Source organism: Myxocyprinus asiaticus, chromosome 2 (genome assembly GCF_019703515.2).
Source record: "Myxocyprinus asiaticus isolate MX2 ecotype Aquarium Trade chromosome 2, UBuf_Myxa_2, whole genome shotgun sequence".
Taxonomy (NCBI): Eukaryota; Metazoa; Chordata; class Actinopteri; order Cypriniformes; family Catostomidae; genus Myxocyprinus; species Myxocyprinus asiaticus.
The window spans coordinates 32,918,919-32,933,826 of record NC_059345.1 but is presented as its reverse complement, the minus strand read 5'-3'; the positions used below and the strand labels follow the sequence as shown (position 1 = coordinate 32,933,826).

The following is a 14,908-nucleotide window of genomic DNA, read 5'->3' as shown; positions in this document are numbered from 1 at the left end:
TAATACTATTTATGTCATTTTACCCTACTGCAATATTTGTTAACAAAGGCTTAAAGGGAATCCATACATTTTATTGTTTATTATTGTTTGTATGACAATTAATCGTCGGATAAAATTTAATGATCTTGACAGCCCTATTTTGACTAGATTCTTCACTCATTTGATATGAGTTTCTGCTTTTACACTTAAAGCTAAATTAAGCTAATTCACTCTTAGACACCGCTAGGTTTGTCTTTTCTTAAATCTTGACTTTCTGGTAAATACTTGTGTAGATTTTTCTCACAAATGCTCGCTCTGTAATTGGTGACATTGCACTCTCCATCTTGCTTGTGTCTCCCACCACCCAGCTATTCTGATATTATTTAGATGAAGCTAAAAAATGGCAGTAGACTGAAGTGCTTTTTGTGAGCTTGTGAAAGGGACATTGGCTCACTCTAGAAATACTCTTATGCTTCGAATACCAGTATAGATGAAGCAGGCTTTATATAATGTGGCCTAAAGTGGATTTTATGGTCAGTAAGGAGAATACATAACATTGTTAAGGAAGACATTTTGTTACATTGTGTTGATGCTCTGTAAAAGTGACATTGCTGCTAGATAATAAGCTAAATGGCATTGTGAGCACCAAGGAGGCAATAGAGTCCAGGACATTTGTGAATGCTAATATACATGCTATATTGCTGTGTTGTCTAAGAATAAAAGAGTTTTTACCTCTTTATTTGGTCTATTTATCTTTCTTTCATTTAATGCATAGTTAGTCAAATAGCTTAAAAAAAGACTTAAACATTCAATTTATGTATGTTCCTTTCTCTGTAGCCACAATGAATGCAGCTACATGTGATCTAACCACTGTCGTTTAATTCATTTTTATTAGCATGACTGCTGATGTAAATGGCAGCATGAGCCCTTAGAGTATTCATTCATCTGTCACAAATTGCAATAACCAAACACGAAATGCATTACGCTATGCCTCAGTGCATACCTCATAACTGAATATTCTTGCAACAGATCAGGTCAGTTAAAGTAGTATTGATTTGTGTATGTGTATACATGTTTGCATGTTTATTTTTGTGTGCATGCATACTGTATTCTTGTGTTTGTGTTTGGAGTAGGCAGAAAAAGCATTTTAAGTCCAAAGACTGTGATGCTTAGACACTGACAGCTGAATCATAGGCTGCTAGGGCAGAAGGAGAAAAATCAATGGCTTTTAAATTCACTTTGTGAGGTAATATCAAAGGCAGTGACTGCTGAATCACAAATAAGTACATGGCTGTGTGCAGGTGTTATGCAGAGGCTGGATGAAGGGAATCAAGGGTTGTGAGAAGGTGTTTTCAGCATGCATTGGGCAACAGTGCCATGAAGATACTTGTTGCTGATAAAAACTCCATCAAGACCTCCAACTCACCTTCACTTTCTGATCAAAGTGACCATCAGGCTTAAAATCCCAAGCTGACAATTTATCAACATCCAATAATAGTCTATTGTTTCAGTGATTTTAAACCCCAAATAACATGGTGCAGTCATCATTCATTGATACTGCAAGTTTCATTACTTAGAGGCTTCTCTAGAAACATTAATATTAATGCCAAAATTAATGGCACACTATTCATGGCAAACTTAAAGGGATAGTTCACCCAGAAATGAAAATTCAGTCATTATTTATTCACCCTTAAGTTGTTCTAAAGTAATATGACTTTCTTTTTTGGTACACACCAAAAATATTTCACTAATGTCATACAATTGCAGTGGATGGTGACCAACTCTTCAAGCTTCAAAAGGAAGCAAAAGAATAATTCAGTCTAATAAATTATTCTGTGCGACTCATGCCTTGTTCTGATGGCATACCATAAGGTTTAACAAACTGTGATCTCCTGTGCACGTTCATGAGAGTGCATGAGAGCAGCGGTTCACGCAGTCCCTTCTCGCGAGATGGGGCGTTTAAGCAAGAACTCGCTTTGATTACTACAACAGGACCACCACAGAGATATTAACAACAGAAAACACAACACAGCTGCACACAAACCAGAGAACCGAACTTACAAAACATATCTGAAAAGTTTGAAGTCGAAGATGCATTTCTATGCCCAGTCTTATTTGTTTGAACCTGAGTATTCAGAAATCAAACTGAGAAAGATGGAGGAGGCTGAGGCAGCTACAGTCACACAGGGGCAGAGTCACTAAGAATGAATTGCACCGCTAAAAGCACCGTTTGTGTGCACGTGCTAGCTGCACTCGTTTAGTGCCCAATTCACTAAAGGAAATATGCAGATTAGGCAACAGCGCAATCGTGCCAACAAAATCGCTGCTGAACACAATTTGCATGCGCAATTCTGATCTTGTGGTCCAATTCTGAGCACAGTATAGCCAAGGAAGCCGCAAACCACTGTATTTGACCCACCCTGAACAGCTTCAATTTGATCCAGACACCTGGATCTTCTCTTAAACATGCAGAATGTGCGCTTGATGACACCGTGCATCAGGATATATGCCAGGTTATAATGCTGTTCAACATCACTTGATGAGTATTTGATTAATTACCGCTGGACTGATCAGTTGAAAATAAAATCAATTTTACCGCCTACTTTCATTTAGCAGTAATAGCGCGATGTAAATTGCGCAAGGCAAATTGTAAGGAGTTTTGTGAATGAAACAATCTTTAATGAGCCTAATTTACTGTTTGTGCTGAAAGGAATGACAATGACATTTTGTGCAATTTCAGCGCTGATTGTGCTCACTAAACGTGATTGCGGGTGATTAGTGAATAAGACGCAGGTATTTGCGCTGAAATACCACGCGCAAAAGTGGCGCAACTCTTTAGTGAATCTGCCCCACAGTGTCCTAACCAGATGCGACACGACACGTGATAAAAGGTACACTGTAAAAACATATTGTGTGAGTTTATAGTAAATTCCTGGCTAATAGTTGCATGACTTTCACAATATATTTTACAGTAGTATTTCTACAATTTCTCATAAATAAAAGACAACTGTAAACTGTGACTTCACAGTGAAGGACAATAAATTACTGTAATTTAGCAATGCTGCGTTGTAGAACCACAGTGATCATCTGTATTTTTTTTAATCTACAATAACTTTCCATCCAAGGGTTTTTTGCAACAAAAGATGTAGTGCATCAAAAAGTTTACCGATATAGCTGATGGAAACGCAAATTATCGCTAAAATTTCACAAGTATTATTTAAGAAAAAAATAAAATAAACAAAATATTTTTCCGTTTAACTCTACCGCATAAACTCTGTGTCGATACTTCAAATGTCCTGAAAAACTGGTTTGGAAACACTTTTTGTTGAGAAAATTGGCATTAACACAAAAATGTAGTCTCACATAACAGAATTTATCCCAATTGTTAGCCTGTGTTAATCATGACGACAAGTTATACATCCTTGAAAGCCAGTTTATTGTATGTGAAGCATTACTCGCACTGTTTTGGATTGGTCTTAACGGTATACCTGCACAGAACCAATGTTGCAAACACATCTGTGTCATGACACTTCCAGGAGTGCCAACACAAATATCTCGTATCATGCACCTGTCATCGACAAGTGCACGGAGAACAAATGAATGGCCACTCTTGCGATTAATTTAGTTGCGGTAGCCATCCGTATATTTATTAAAGTTGCTTTTCCATACCATTCAAAATAATATACGGCAGTCATGGAATTATCCTACAGTACAAAAAACATATAATTTCTGTTCACAAAGATGTTTTAAATTAAAAATAAATACACAATACTAGGAGAAAAGCATCAGTGTGCTTTTTTGGAATATTAACAAATAGCCCAATTCTATTAAATTATTGTTTAGTTTACTTTTGAAAAAATGCCAGCACAATTCCCTGTATTAAATTAAATAAATTACCAAGCAAATAAAGCATTAAATTAAAAAAATGTATTGCCAAACGAAAAAATAATATTGTTAGGCCTATATACTTTTTTCAAGAATATAAACTATCAGAAATATTTGTCCAATGCGGAGTGTAGAGAAAACTAGCTTTTGAACATTGTACAATTTTTAAATATTTTAAATCTAACCGTCTTTACCTTGGATCACATTTGCTGACCTTCTTCAGAAAATGTAAATTGCATTATGATGCTAAAATTAATTTTAGATGACAATCAATTTCAGTTGGTCATTAAAAGTTGCTGGACAAATATGCAGGACATAATGCAGTTGTGATGGCAATGCTTCATTTTAGATGATTGTTCTAAAAAGCCTATTGAAATCATATATTTAAACCCTGATATTACACCGCATAATTTTTTCTTTAATAGCTGTGCACACAGCATTCACCGATCAGCCACAACATTAAAATCACCTGCCTAATATTGTGTAGGTCCCCCTCGTGCCGCCAAAACAGCACCAACCCGCATCTCAGAAAAGCATTCTGAGATTATATTCTTCTCACCACAATTGTACAGCGTGGTTATCTGAGTTACCGTAGACTTTGTCAGTTCGGACCAGTCTGGCCTTTCTCTGTTAACCTCTCTCATCAACAAGGCATTTCCATCCGCAGAACTGTCACTCACTGAATGTTTTTTGTTTCTGGCACCATTCGTAAATTTTAGAGACTATTATGTGTGAAAATGCCAGGAGATCAGCAGTTACAGAAATACTCAAACCAGCCCGTCTGGCACCAACAATCATCCATGCTATTATCTAATCAGCCAATCGAGTGTCAGCAGTGCAGTGCATAAAATCATGCAGATATGGGTCAGGAGCTTCAGGTAATGTTCACATCAACCATCAGAATGGGGAAAAAATGTGATCTCAGTGATTTGGACTGTGGCATGATTGTTGGTGCCAGACGGGCTGGTTTGAGTATTCCTGTAACTGCTGATCTTCTGGGATTTTCATGCACAACAGTCTCTAGAATTTACTCCGAATGGTGCCAAAACAAACAAACAAAAAAAACATCCAGTGGCAGTTCTGTGAACGGAAATGCCTTGTTGATGAGACAGGCCAACAGAGAATGGCCAGACTGTTTCGAACTGACAAAGTCTACGGTAACTCAGATAACCGCTCTGTACAATTGTGATGAGAAGATTAGCATCTCAGAATGCTATTCTGAGATGCGGGTTGGCGCTGTTTAGGCGGCACAAGAGGACGTACACAATATTAGGCAGGTGGTTAAATGTTGTGGCTGATCGGTGTATACACATCAATGGATGGTCCTTATACTAAGACTGAAAGTTTCCCCCACTACTTGGTGCAGGTTGCCAGCTTGAACAGGGCCATGATGATTCCCTTTCTGGTCGGAACCGGTGTCAACCTGCTATAGGCACAACATCAGGACCAATATTACAGTCCTATCAGAAGGGCAACTGCTCCCGTTTGATTGGAATTCCTCCTCTTCTGATTGCATTTATTTGTGAAATTAAAATTATAGTAAGTTGGCTAATTTCAATGAATTGTCTTAATACTCTTCCCATTTCACAAAGACTTTGGGGGAAAAAAATTAGGGACATCTGGAAGGCAAGGGGTACACAATTAGCAATATACACACATTTCTGTATGGAAACGGCTTAAGTGCAGATTTCTTTTGCGATAAACCAAAACTTATGCGACAAAGAGTTTTTCTTTAAGCATAAAGTCGTCACACACACCATTTTTATCGATAAAAGGCCATTTGAATGGAAACAAGCAGAAGATGGTAAATTTTGCAACAAATTTTTTTTTTTACGCATTTTCACTTTGTCGATAACAAAACAGCACGAAAAGTGCATGGAAACTAGGTTATTGTTTGTTAAGTGTATGTTGTATGCTGAGTGTTGATATCTTGTGTGCTTGATTGACAACTCATGATAAAAAGTTAATGGGTGATAAAACCAACAATATTATAACCTAGCTTTGCAAACATCCCTTCCTCATTGTTCATTTAAAATAATAATATTTCATTACTTTCAAATGTATCATATGATGTAGTTTATATACATCATGGGCCGACATAAAGTCAACCACTAAATTGAATATTTTCTTCATACATCACAGTACAATAAATTGTGTTCTTAAACTCAATTTCACCAACTGGGAGAAATTTAATTAGAAATAAATAATATAAGGTCCTATCACTTCAAGAATTTTCCCATAATGCAGTGCACTATCAAATGTCTTTTTTCACAGAATTTGTTGTGTTGTGACAGAAAATGACCTAGCCTGCATTGATTTTACAGTACAAACATTGAAAACAGTATTTTATTGAAAGAAATTATTGTTAAATCTTGTAAAATCCTGGCAATTTTTTACCTGCGAATCTTTTCTATGTTAATTAGTCGTGACGAGCGACAGGACATTCTGCTGATCGCTTGGTTTCTATTTGTGGCATTGCGCCGGGTAGCCCCATCTGCTGTGAACTTTACTGATCCAAAATCTTTCTTATAACAGTATACTGAAGTAGCGATCAAACAAGTTTTTTAATTCCGATGGTGATATATGGAGAGCAGGGTGGCTGATAGGCCAATAAAATACAGATGTATCACACAATTTAATATAATAAAAAACATATACATAAAATTGCTAAATATATATATATATACACTACCGGCCAAAAGTTTTGAAACACTTATTCTTTATTATAAATTGTTTTCCTTCACATTTTAGAATAATAGTAAAGTCATCAAAACTATGGAATAACATAAATGGATCTATTGGAATTATGTTGTGACTAAACAAAATCCTAAATAAATCAAAACTGTGTTATATTTTAGCATCTTCAAAGGAGTCACCCTTTGCGTAGAATTTGCAGACATGTACTCTTGACATTTTCTCAACCAACTTCTTGAGGTATCACCCTGGAATGCTTTCTAAACAGTATTGAAGGAGTTCCCATCTATGTTGGGCACTTATTGGCTGCTTTTCTTTATTATTAAGTCATCAATTTCAAAAACTTTTTTTTTTTAATTAAATTTTAGTTTTGTAATGAAATAAATTAATATGGTGGCACAATTATATTTTTGTCTACAAAACTAACTCCAAACATTTAAGCATACACCTTCAGATCAAAAGATTTTTAAGATCATGTGAAACATTTCAGTCAAGTGTTTCAAAACTTTTGACCGGTAGTGTATATATATATATATATTCACTTTTATTTAGCATATTTTCTAAAAATTTCACACAACTTTGTAAAAAAAAAAGTAAAAAATCTTAAAAAAAATAAATAAATGTGTTTTAAAAATGGTAGATGTTTCTTCTGGTTTCTATTTAGTCATCCAATTTTATTGATTTATTTGCACATAAAGTGTGTTAAATTGTTACTATATTGTTATAATTGTTAATATTGTTAATATATTAGGAAGAAGGAAATAACAACAGTGCACACAGTAGTCCAGCTCCCACGGATGACATGTGCACATTAGCAATCTCATTTTCCCACAAAAGACCGAATCAAACAACTTGTACATACTGTTCAGTGCACAGTGAATATTAGGGATGGAAACGAGTACTTGAGTACTCGAGAACTCGGAAGTGACAGCAATGATCGATCATAAAAACGACGATCGGTAATGATCATGCCTGACGTGACTTTTCACTAAATCCAAAATTTTGTGACAATTATACACAAATGTGTCAAAGAGGCATCTTATTTTGAATTTTGAATTCGATTGTCATGATTTCTGGCGGTACCATGTGGTCTGAATCATCATAGCAATAAGCTCCAATACAGTGCACCGTGACCTTCTGTCCTGAGCAGAAACAGCGCTCAACACATACATACACACACACATACACACACACACACACACACACACATGTTGGTGCAGCTATCATTATGAGGACTCTCCATAGACATGATTTTTATACTGTATGAACTATAGATTCTATCCTCTAAACCTCACCCTCACAAAAAACATTCTGCATTTTTACATTTTCAATAAAACATCGTTTAGTATGGTTTTTTTTTAAGCGATTTGAATTATGAGGACACTAGAAATGTCCTCATAAACCACATTTATAGCATAATACCCTTGTAATTACCAGTTTGTAATCTAAAAAAAAAGTCCTTTTAAACCACTTAAACCTGCCCACACACATACCGGATGAGTTTTTCCCTTCAAACTGCTAGATGAAGCAGCTGAATAGAACAGAACGCAGGGTTTTCAAAACTATTTTCAACTTAACACGGTGTATTAAAAACACTGTAGTTATAGCATCTCTGGTTAAGCCAAGAGCGGTTCGTAAATACACGGTTCAGCCAGCTGCGACAAAAACAGTTGTGCGTGCTTATTGAGATAATTACGGTAAGAAAGATGCACTTTCTGAGCATTCTTTCATTGAGTTGGTCAGTGAGTCTTTACATAAAGACAAAATATGAGGCATTGAATTTTGATTATGCCATTTTTTGTACTTTTTGGAACAGACTACATCAGTTTTATGGTGGGTCCCTCGCAATATACAATTTATACAAAATATACAATATATTTATTTGATCATAATATGCATAACTATATACTGTTTATTAAAAACAGACTTACATAAAAGAACAGGCTTTTGTGTTGAGAAAGAATAAAAAAATATATAAATATTCAGTCCAATGTTATATAACAAAGAGAGATAAGCTAATATTCTTCTTTTAAATGGCTTACTCCAAGTAATACTGGATTTAGAGGGTGACAAAGCAGCAGACCCAAAAGTGCAACTATGGCAAATATACCAGGGTACTACATATAAGGCACTTGAAGACCCGTAAAAGCATGTGACTTCAAAATACATTGAAATGTCTCAAAAAAAGTTGAAAATAATCAGATGGCTTCCAGACTCAAACAAATGCTATGGTTATCAATATGTCAATCATTGCTATTTCAAGAGTGAATCCCACATGCGGATGTAATTCCCGAAACTTTGCAGCATGTACATGGCCGTTGGTCCTCCTCTTAGCAGCATCCAAAAAGGTTTTATACAAATTCTGAATGGATTATATATAGCATAGAAAGTGCACAACGAGCGCTCCCTTTATGATCACTAAAAAGCTGTCACTCATCTTCATCACGATCTCTAGCACCCCTGTAGAACCAGGCCTATTAATAATGAAAAATTAGTAAGCCTAAATGTTTCCAATTTATGCAAGGAATACAAAAGCCCCGACATGGAGTGGATAGACGTAGTAGAAAGATGTAGAGAGAGAGAAAATTACCCCTCAAAAAAGTCAGTAAGAAGCTTTCTCTTCCCGGTTTATTATTCTCCATTTTTTAGCTAAAGTTAGCTTCACTGGAGCGGTGCCAAGCAAGCAGTCATGTCAACGATGTCATGCGCTTAGCGGTCTTTAGATGTGGGGCGGGGTGTTTACATTTTAAAGAGACATGACAACTAGCCTATAAACAAACTTAATATAAATTATTGTAAATAATTAATTCACGAAATTTACCGTATCCACTGCATTAATTTAATCAGATTTGTCATTATTATTTTTACTAAAATGTAAATATATTGGGGACCCCCCTAAGTCTATTTTTTACTTCTTATGGGGGGTCCCGGATCCCCCCAGCCCCCCCTCAATTCGAGCACTGGACTATATAGCCTATATTAATGAATATGTGAGATGCAATGCATCAGACAAAGATGTCTGTCTGTATATATACAGTATGTACATGTCTATGTGCCCACCCCCCACACACACACTTCGATTGCTCGAGTAGACAAAATGAACAAAATGCCTATCCCTAGTGAATCTGACATTTACTTTTAGCGCACATGAAACAACTTTGAAGTTGTTCTCATGCGCTAGTGCGGACCCAGAGAGCAGCAATCTCCTGACAGCTTTCAGTTTACTCAGCCTGGATCGCCTACTTGGAGTGCCACGACTGACCATCATGCAACATTCGTTAGTCAGAGGAACAGAGTTTTGATCCAGGCTGTTAGAATACGCACTTCAGAGGAAGAACATTGCAAACATGCTTAAAGACAACATTGGATTAACTCAAGTTTTGTGAGGTACGTGAGATACATCTGTTTAAACAAGGTATCTGCATATTTGCAGATGGTATATGATAGAAGTTTTATTCATATTTGCCTTTATATGATTAGACAAGACAGTTAAAAGTTACTGGGAACTCTTGAGAGGAAAGAGATGGGGCGAGAGCAGAAAGAGAGAGAATGAAACATTCGAGCACTTTAAACGTCATGAGCTCCTGCACATCTGTCTGATACGCAGGACAGAAAATGAGACGATTATTGTACAGCGATCTTTTATTATGGTAAAACTATGGCACGTAACATGAAAAAATCTGTGATTGGTCATTTACATGACTCAGACGGCTCCTTCACATGTAAGCAGGCGATTCTCGGTGCCCTCGAGGCTTGGGAAACTAATCGAAAATGTATCTACATATATTTAAAAAATTCAGAATATTGGTTAATTTATCTGCCTCAGCGATATATCAGTCGACCACTTTATTGAAGCCAGCATCTCACTAGCCAGTTAAAATCAACTTGGTTTTGGCTCAGGGTGCCACACCTACCAACTGTTTTGCTGAGGTCTTGCTATCTTCAGTAGTAGTTTTGTCACACACACACACACACACACACACACCAGTTCAAAATGAAGAAGACGTGACAGACATACTGGCTTCCTCCGACTTTCTAGATTCTTTCGGTTCACTTTGGGTAAACGAAACCTCTAAAACACTGTGGTCTCCTGTACTCTCTGACTGACTGTAGTTTCTGAGTGTGTATGTGTGTGTTTTCAATCTCTCTCAATTTGATTTCAGAACACTCCGGTTCATACAAATATGGCTGGGCATAGAAATACGTCTCCAATTTGACTTTAAACTTTTCAGATATGTTTTGCAAACTCGTCTCTCAGTTTGTGTGCAGCTGTGTTGTGTTGTCTCATGTTAATATCTGTGTGGTGTTCTGGTTATAACAAAACAAAGCGAGTTCTTGCTTGAACACCCCATCTCACCAGCAGGGGCTGTCTGAACCGCTGCTCTCTTGAACTCTCATGAATGCGCACGGTCGGTCATGATGATGTACAGTACAAATAATTACTGAATTTATTTTTTGGGTGAACTATCTCTTTAAATGCTCATAAATATCCACTTTCACTTTCAAAGTGTGAAAGAATGTGAAAGTGAAAGTGGAGACTGATAATAAAAAAGGGCTTAAATATTGATCCTTTTCTAACCCACACCTATCATATCGCTTCTGAAGATATAGATTTAACCACTGTAGTCATATAGATTACGTTTATGCTGCCTTTATCTGCTTTTGGAGCTTCAAAATGTTGGTACCCATTCACTTGCATTGTGAGGACCTACAGAGCTGAAATATTCTTCTAAAAATCTTTGTTTGTGTTCAGCAGAAGAAAGAAAATCATGCACATCTGGGATGATGAGAGATTTTTTACATTTTTGGGTAAATTACCATGCCATTGTTCAGTAAAATATTGTAATGCTTGGCATTTTTAATGTGACATAAAAAAAAATGTCTATGCCAAGAGCTCTTTTACCAAGCTGTGTTAAGGTTTTTTTTTATTTATTTATTTTTATTCTTCTCTCACAAAATGAAAAAGAGTTGTCTTGCGATCTAGTCACAGGATCAAATGAACAATGTCATTTGAATTATTTCACTGTACCACACTTGAAATCTCTCCAAATTCTTACTTACGTATGTCTCTTTCTCAGTCTGTTTTCGAGAACACTTTAAAACTTTATTTTTTAACTTTTTCTTCACATTAAATCCCTGTAAGCATGATTAGGATTTATCATTAAAAGTTTTACTAGGGCACAGCCGAGTGGGCTTTTTGTGCCAGTAAAAAAAGTGAAGCAACTGAATATATCTAATAAATATAATACATTTTATATTCAAAATTTCCTGTTCAAACTTTGAGGCAGTGGGAGCGTAATGGATCTGCACCACTATCACAAGGCCACAGGGTTGATCCCTGACAGTATGACCTATGAACTGGAGAGTTTAAATCTGACTAAATTGCCATCGTGCTTCTCAGTAAATTACTTCTGGATGCAGTTGGAGGATGGTTCTTGCCGTTTGTCTATTGAAGGATTTTAAGAAAAATATCCACAAAATGGCAAGTATCGAAGATTTCCCATATATAGCATTAATTGGACTTTTAAAGTTAAAATGTAATCTCTCTACATATGGGAAAAACATAAACAGTTAAAAAATATCAGACAGAGTAGGGCTTCTATGGTATTGTCTGTTCTGTTCAACTGCTCTGTTCAAGGTGTCTGCAGAAGTACAAGGTCTGTGACATCGTATGTCTTCCATAGTCTTACATTGTACCTCCATGCTTGAAGACCAGACGAGTTTCTCATTGCTGTACAGCAAGACATAATTGACATTGGGGAAAGGCCGTCTGAGGCATTAGATCTGTCTCCCTCTAATAGGGATGAAGGTCATTGGCAGCATAAATCTTGCGTATGAAAACTGGCACAGGGATGACTGCTGATATCATTTCTGTTTCAGATATGTCTGTTTGATTGATGAGGCTGAAAGCAAACAATAAATCTCCTCTCAGGTGAAGAGAAGCAGCATTGCAAATGGCACACTTATGTCCCTCCTTTGATCACTTGTGGCTCTGAATTATGAGACATATTGGCATCCGACTAAATCACAGACATAAAGAGGTGTACATCAAAACACTTCATATTTAAGACTTTGGTTATATAGACATTTTCACAAATAAAGAGGTATCATAATGTTATGGATTCACTGGTAATTATTATATACCATGCAATAGCTGTGTCATAGATCATCCAGGACCGATGACTTTCATTGATTTTTCTTTCAGACACGCGATAAACTTTGTGAAAGAATGTTGCCACTGACACAAGTCTACAAATGCAGTCACTACTGGCCCTGTCTTGGTGGATATCAATCATATGATCGCATGACCTCTAATGCAAGTAAGAGAGAGTGGGGTAAGATGTGCCAGTTCATATCATACATCATTTTTTTAATTTGTATTGTCCCTGAGTGTAACGTGCTGGCTGCTGGCAATGATGATGACAAAGACGATGACGTGAAGATGAAGAACCCAAGTGCAGTTTATTTACAAATGTGATAACCAATAACCCTAACTACTAATGTGAAACATAAACCATGAACATGGACTTGACTATGGCTTGACTACAAAGTTACATTCAATATTTGACAAACGACAATGGTGAACATGAGGACTTAAATACATGGACATGGGGGAACATAAACCAGTGAACAAACAGAACTGATAACAAGCTAATTAAACAATAAACCAATGAAAACATGACACATGAACATGGAGGGAAAACATGAAATCACATGACAAGGGAACAGGAACTAAACTTTTCAAAATAAAAGACATGAATCAACAAAATAGACATGACATATCCCCCCCACTAAGGGGCGGCTCCCGACGCCCCAACACATAAACAAAACACGTAAAACATGACATAAATTCAAAGTTCTTTATGGAGCTGGGGGGGGGGTGTCTTGAGGCGTGGGGCATGTGACCAGGGCAGAGTCCGTGGGGTGTGGAGCCATGAGAGGCTCGAGGGGTGGAGCCATGGAAGGCAGAGCCGTGAGAGGCTCGAGGGGTGAAGCTATGGAATTTGGTGCCTGGAGAGTAGCCGAAGACTCGAAGGGCCAGGGTGGAGCCGATGGCAGGGAGGACCAAGGCGGTACTGGAGGCTCAGAGGTGCAAGGCGGAGCTGGGGGATCGGAAGACTGAGGTGGAGCCAGTGGGACTGAGGACCAAGGTGGAGCCGTAGGGAAGGAGGTCCCCAGTGGAGCTGACAGATCGGAGGGACGAGGCGCAGCCAAAGGATCGGAGAGCCAAAGCGGAGCCAGGTGACCGACAGACCAAGGAGGAGCCAGAGGGACGAGGGACACCGGCAAAGCCGACAGTCTGAAGGACCGCAGTGGAGCCAAGAGAATTTCGAGGGAACGACAGGCCAAGGCAAAGTCCAGGGCTCGGAGGGTCCAGGCGGTGTCGGAGGGCCGAAAGTTCCCCTTGCCTGCTCAAGAGAACTAAGGGTGGGAATAAGGGTGGGAACCATCTCCAGGTCCAACTGCTCAGGTGTGGCTGTGACGAAGCGTGGAGCAGGCTGAGGTGTTGCTGTGACGTGGCGTGGAGCAGGCTGAGGCGTTGCTGTGACGTGGCATGGAGCAGGCTGAGGCATTGCGGTGACGTGGCATGGAGCAGGCTGAGGCGTTGCGGTGATGTGGCATGGAGCAGGCTGAGGCGTTGCGGTGACGTGACATGATGTCGGCGTCGAGGTGATGATTCGGGGCAAAAGATGGCGCTAGCTCAGCGACCATGACTAGGAACTCTGGTTTGGCGGCCATGACGTGGAACTCTGGCTCGGCGGTGGCCATGTCGTGGAACTCTGGCTCAGCGGCGGCCATGTCGTGGAACTCTGGCTCGGTGGTGGCCATATCGTGGAACTCTGGCTCGGCATCCGCCTCCCCCACAGTGAACGTGGAACCAATGATCTGTAGGGCGAGGTCGATATATTGAGCCAGGCTGAGGGAACTACGACCACCAGGCATCAAGGAGGAGATCAGCTCACTTAACCCCACCCTAAAAATGTCCTTGAGGGCGACCACATTAAAATCCACCTGGCTTGCCAGAGCGCAAAAGTCCTCTACGTACTCCTCCAGGGGACGATTCCCCTGATGTAGCTGTATGAGTCGAACTGCTGAGTTCATAGTTCGGTCAAGTATTCTGTAACGCTGTCTGCTGGCAATGATGATGACAATAACGAAGTGTTGAGAGAACCCAAGTGCAGTTTATTTACAAAGTGCAGTAATCCAAAAACCCTAACTAAAAAACGTGAACAAAACATGGACTTGACATAACATGACTTGACTATAAGTGAGACTTGACTTGAACCAACCTTACATCAACATTCACATTCAATACTTGACAATGGACAATGGTGAACATGAGGGCTTA

General features: G+C 38.5%; 1 protein-coding gene across 3 annotated transcripts in view; it reads left to right on the top strand.

Moving 5' to 3' along the window:
* LOC127454423 (potassium voltage-gated channel subfamily A member 1-like) overlaps positions 1-14,908 on the top strand; it is a 49,882-nt gene that overhangs the window by 17,874 nt on the left and 17,100 nt on the right. The window contains exon 2 of one of the 3 annotated variants that reach the window (XM_051721627.1): positions 12,764-12,893. The exons of 1 other annotated variant lie outside the window; for it this stretch is intronic. The gene's annotated coding sequence lies outside the window, so the exon portion shown is untranslated. Of the gene's footprint in view, positions 1-12,438; positions 12,463-12,763; positions 12,894-14,908 lie in introns of those variants that run through there. One more of the 3 variants, XM_051721633.1, reaches the window with a different exon arrangement.